Genomic DNA, 6,398 nt, shown 5'->3' on the forward strand with positions numbered 1-6,398 from the left:
CATTATATTCATGACGTGATGATGATGATAATTATCAAGCTTCAAAAACCGGTCGCAAATATCTGAATTACTAACTGATTGAACACCCCATATAAACAATCTAATTAGCAATTCAATCTGAATCAAACCAAGATTGATTGAATTCAATGTAACCGATATATATCACAACCTAAATATTTATTTCCTGGTGGTGAATGGTATTTCATTCTAGTATTTCTGAAAGAACGCCGCCAAAGAGTGAGACGGTAGTATGGATGTTCAGATCAGAAGTCATAGAAATCAGATTTATATGAACTCATTCATTAATTAATTATAGATGATTGATGATTAGTAGTCAGTATATTAGTATACAAAATGCTGGTGATTGTAGATGTTCACGAAAAATTAACAAATTAACGGAATGAATGTGCCAAGTCCTTGACTGGAAAATTTTAAATGAAGTCTTTTAACTGGAAAAAAATTAACTCGATAAATTCACCTACACTTCAGTTATGCACAACCGAGTTATGCATTAATGATCCAACAATACTATAAATATACTAGGTACTGGACATGGCAAAATAAACTCACAACCGATAAAACGATCGAAGTTATTTGATTGATAACGGATAGAACATTCAATATGAGTAACAAAAATAGTTATTTTAAGAGTTTTTATCACTATTCATTATTAACAATATTTTGTATCAAAATTTAAATTGAAAAATATAAGGAATACTAAGCCAATTTTTACACACCCCGAGACCAAGAAAACGATAACCAGAAACTCACCTAAGCAGATATGGACCCGATCCGATTCCGACTTGAAATAGTTCAAAACAAGTAAAGAGACCAACCGAAATGTATCCGATCGAAATCGAACTCAAACCGAACTTTGGTCAATCAGAGAAAATTCGAACCGATTTAATCCGATTCAATCACAATTAAATCGAGACCTCTGTTAGACAGATCAATCTAAAAACTTCATAATTTAATCGATACAAGATTCAAATAGCAACCGTATATAATCTCACAAGTTAAATACTTAAACATCATAGACATTCCATCTCAGTTTCACTCCTTGCAATGAAACCAGCTATTGCATTCTTGTATAAGTCACATTGTCCTATGTGAATATGCTCTGATGCAGCAAACTTCAAAACGTCTTATAACTTGATCAGCATGCGGTTTCATGGCCGCCTAAATTCAAAGCCAGTCGTGTGGTATCATGGCCTAAAATTTAAGTCACTTTCAATAATTTAAAGTTGAGGAATAAACCATGTTGGTCTACAATATGCGGAGCAGATGTCATCACCTTCGTAAAATCGCCATTTTTTCTTACATTTGATATCATAAACACCCATATCATGTCCACCAAGCTCGGTCGCCAAATTACTGAGCTGAAATTCATCATCGGTGAAATATATACAGTTAGGTTGCAAACATTTGGCCGAAACGGACATTGTAGAATTACTACCAACAAACAATGTCGCATGATCTGTAATTTCCTCCCATCTTCTGTCTTTAGTATCGAGTCTATAGACCAAAAAACGAAATGTTTCATAAACATCAGGATGGTAACCATTCCCATCTGAATCCAACATTTCTTCCTTGAATCGTAACACCATGAGAAGATCACAACCTGATTCCACCAAATATAGTGTTCCTAACCCACTTATGAACTCCTCAAACATTTTAAATTCTAGTAACGAATATTCCATTGGCCTTATAAGCTCATGACCCTGAAAGTCCTCGATATTCCAATATACAAGCGATGCATCACTGATGTCCACGATTTATCCCCCTGTTTAGCAAAAGCTAGGTGATCGATAGTAATTGCTACAATAACAAACTCATTTTGAGACACTTTAAGCACGACGAGCCTCCTCATAAACAACCTCAAATACCAACTAATATATTCTTCTTCATTCTCATCGATCTCTTCATCATATGGATTTTGATCTGGGATGGTTGTCACAGATGGGAAATGAATTTCAGCCTTAGTGATCGGATTGAACAAGCGTACATCAAGCTTACGGTCAACCATTGCAACCCAACCATAGTCTGAACCCCAACACTTTGCTCCAAAAGTCTCAGGGAGATTCAGTTTGTAACACTTGTTATTACTAGGATTAAAAATCTTCCGAACACAATGCGGATTATTGCTAGTGTTTTCAGATAGTAAAAGCCATGGCACTGTCGGCCTCCATTGGTGCTTTATTAAGGATGAAACACGATTCCAAGAGCGACATACCGCTGAAAAATAAATAAAATCATCTAAAGTTTCCAACTGCATTGCAATGTCACCAAGAAGATCAAGAGGCAATGTCGACCAATCATTAGCAGCCATGATCTTGCAAACAAAAAAAAAAAACAAGATTACAATCTAAAAAAACGAAGACAGTACTATGAATAACAAAAATAATATTGATAAATAGGAATAGTAATAGAGAAAGGAATCTAAGAACTAACAGCATTTAATCTAGACAGATACGGAGAAACATACAATGATAATAATTTATGCAAAGGTTTGAACCTGAATATCATGATTTATTTCATTCATGTCATATTTCAACACATTCAACATACTATTTTGAACAATTCTTATGCATTTGTTTGATATGATCATGTTTCTCAATGATTCAACCACAGTTGTTTGCCGCAACATATCCAGTAGGAATGGGAGGCGTACCATTTGTTATAATGTCAGAGGTTAGTAACGCACATATACACTAACACCGTAACACCAATGGAAACTCGTCCAACTTTTTATCTGAACTTAATTAAAGTGAAGAGTATTGTGCATTATTTCAGACATTCCCTATAAATATCAAGGGTGCAGCTGGAAGTTTAGCAACGGTTGTCAGTTTTCATTGCTAAATGAGCCGTTCCAGCAAATCTCTACGACAAGCACTCTCAATTTGATCCCTTCCAATTTTCAAGTTAGTTATATTTCAATTTTCAATTTTCAAGTTATTTCTCTTGCTCTTATAACTTCAATTCTCTAGTAACAAATCTCATCTGGATGACGACGACTATCATCATAAAAATAACAATAATAACATCAATTCCAAAAAAGATGATACTTTAATAAGCATTACTCCTTCCGTCCAGGTCATTTGTTTACCTCTAGTTGGTTTTGGCACAAAGACCATTGGAAATTGGAAAGTGGAAGGGATCAAATTGATGGTGGATTATCAAATTGCCCATTAAACACATCCCTAAAATAGAAAGGTAAACAATTGACGATTTCCCAAAAATGAAACAAGTAAACAAATGACCACAACGGAGGGAATACAATTCAAAGGCTCCCGCAAGTTGGCAAAGTAAGCGGTCGGATGTACATAAAAACGATGATACTATAATAGGAAAGAATAATACAGCAATAACTCCGTAGTAATGGCCACGTGTCATCTTATTATGTATGGGCTGCCAAATCAAAGATTTCAAAAGATCATGAAATGATCAATTGACCATCCTTGCGTAAAAATGGAAACAACCTTCAATTAGGTTTTGACCACTATATTTCAAAATCCCGTGATTTTTTATTCTTCTGAATTTGAGCAGTAAATCAATTAAATTTATGGCAAGTTTTAACAAAATTTCCCGTAATTTTTGCTCAATTACAGTATTTAGTTTCCTTGGAAAATAACGGTAATCAATGTTCCAGTTTTAATGCTTTTAGACTTTCTATCACCTACTTCCTCTGTCCCAGTAATATATTACTTGCTTTATTTCTCCTTCGCAAAATAAAGAAAGTGTAAACTGTAAACATATCTCCGCAACAGAGAGAGTAAATTTTTAGCGAGCATATCCACTAAGCGATAGATCAGAGCATAGCAATTATCGTGCTTGCTTAGCTTGCAATGTGCACTTATTATAAGCTATTCATTTTGTAAGGTAACATTTGATCAAATAGACAAATACGATTAGAATACATTATTTGGTATTTGTTAAAATTAGAAACTAATATGAAGGTGAGAAAATTTCATGAAACAATTTCTAATGTTGTGAAATAGATTGTTATATAACAATAAACCATAGTCAGATTTTCAAACAAAACCGTCTTTTGAAAAAAATTATCATAAGACGTACCCATATAACCAGATAATTAATATTGATTAAATTAGTTGGTTTCGCATAGTATTATTATTTTTTTGTATTGCACTATTCAAATATCTCTTGAAATGTACAAGAGCATACTCTTATATGATATCGAGTTCTTAAAGGGTCTATATTAGGTTTAATAATAGGACATGATCACATTAGATTATCGTTTGGTGGAGAAACGAAAAATCTTGATAACATATTATCGTAATTATTCTATCTAGCTAAGAGTTTAGTTGGCGTTTCAATTTTTTTTGTTTCGATTGAACTCTTCAAGCTCAATCGTTCATATTAGAGAAGTTTGTTTGCAGACGAATAAATGCTTTACACTTGAATGAAATTGTGATTTACGAACTCAAGGAAAGTAGGAAACAAGTTAATTCAAACGCCAATTTGTAAGTTAATTTTATAACTGTTTAAAATTAAATTAATACTCCCTCCACTTTTTTATATATGACGTTTTGCATTTACGAGGTAAGCCTTTGACTTTAGTATTTACAAAAATATATTTGTTCAAAAAATATAAAAATGGTACCATTAAATTCCTTACGAAAAACCCTTTCATATGAGTATACATATCATAATATTTAGTCTTATATTTTAAGAGATATTGAAGAGAGAAGGGAGTGTCTCGAAATGTGAGAAAGTCATATATAAAAAAATAGAGGGAGTAGGAAAAAAAAAAGATAATAATCTTAATCAACAATAGTGGGTGAAGTCAGGGGCGGCCCGTTACTTTCGGTGGCCCTGTTCAAAATGTATGACGGAGGCCCCAAAAGGCCAAGACTTATAAATATAATATAAAAAAATCATATTCTCTTATAAAACCAATATAAATTTATTGTTTTTTGGCAACATTAAATATAAAATGCAACACTGTTTAAATCTTGCTCAACAAAGGGTGTCGGATCATCAAAATTTTCATCACAATCCATCGTCTCATTTGTAGGGTTACTATGAGATGGTTTTAAAAAAAATTTATCAAGAGCCCCTTTTGAGATTGATTCAATTCTTCAATTCTTTTTCTTTTTTTTTCGCTTTTCATACCCGGATTCGTGTTTTCTAAAACTAGAAGACATGATTGTATTGAAGATTAACAAATACCAAAATTCTAAAGGCCAAAACAGGCAATCAAATAAGAATTAAGAAACTCTTCAAAGAAGGCAAGAATTATTCACCAGAAATTGAGAAATATCTTGAGGCACAATCACACACCTTCAATCTTCAATAAGTTTAACCTGTAATTAGAAGATAAACAATTATTAATTTTAAAAAAAAACAAGTATTTACAATTAAAAGAGAAAGAAAACAGTACCGCACTTGAGAATTGAGAAACAAAAAACAAAAAAATTTGATTAAAAAAGAACTTACTATGATGATCAGACGATGTGATGATGTCGACTTCAGACAATGAAGAATTAATTACTTAATTAGCAAAGAAAGCTTGATTTTTAATTTTTTATTAGGGTTACTTTTTATTTTTTAATTAAAGTAAGGAATTTGGGAAGAGAAGTGCCGTAGTGGAGAGTATGGATGACAGCCATAGGTTTGCTTTTTTCGTTTTCTATTCTTTTTTTTTTTTTTTTTTAATGTGTAAAAAAATTACTAGACAAAATTTGAGGCCCTTCCACTCTTGGGCCCCTGTGCGAAGAACCGCATTGAACTACCATTGGGCCGCCCCTGGGTGAAGTACATAAAAGCAATGAGATTTAACATAGGGGTAATACTCATATTAATCTCTCCATTTGAATTTATTGTCTGTTCTTCTATATTGGGTGGATTTAAAAAAACACAATAAGACAAAAGATTCGTCGCAAGCTTGCGACAGATCAAGTACTACTCATGTGGGGTAGATAAGACAAAAGAAAAATGCCTAGAGAGTAGCAATTTGTTTTGTCTAATATACCCACATGGGTAATACTTGACCCGTCGCAAACTTGTGATGAATATACCTGTCACAAAGGAGACTTGCTGTTAAAAAACACAAATATTTTTTTCCTTAAATTTAGAAAGAAGACAACACTTTTGGAATAAGTGGATTAGGCATAGACTTGGCAAACGGGTTAGTTCGGGTCGGGTAAGTCATTTTCAGGTTTAAGATCTCTTTCGAGTATGTCAGTCGGGTCATTTTCGGGTCAAGCGGACTGAATTATTTCGGTCGGATTATTTTTAGGTCAATGATTGGGGAGAAAAAAAGAATGTATTAGGTCAATTATTAGGTGAGAAAAAATGGTGAGTCATTAACACATCCTATTAACGCATAATTTAGTTTGCGAAACCATATGTAATATTAAAGCATATTTAGTAATTTT

General features: G+C 32.9%; 1 long non-coding RNA gene across 1 annotated transcript; it reads right to left on the minus strand.

Moving 5' to 3' along the window:
- Positions 1 to 917: 917 nt before the first annotated feature.
- On the minus strand, positions 918 to 5,766 carry LOC141612254 (uncharacterized). The gene is made up of 3 exons (XR_012529058.1): positions 5,458 to 5,766; positions 5,265 to 5,324; positions 918 to 2,332 (listed from the first exon to the last, which is right to left on the minus strand). It is a non-coding gene; the product is annotated as an uncharacterized LOC141612254 (long non-coding RNA).
- Between the last annotated feature and the right edge of the window lie 632 nt (positions 5,767 to 6,398).

The sequence above is a fragment of the Silene latifolia genome, chromosome 11 (genome assembly GCF_048544455.1).
Source record: "Silene latifolia isolate original U9 population chromosome 11, ASM4854445v1, whole genome shotgun sequence".
In the NCBI taxonomy this organism is placed as follows: Eukaryota; Viridiplantae; Streptophyta; class Magnoliopsida; order Caryophyllales; family Caryophyllaceae; genus Silene; species Silene latifolia.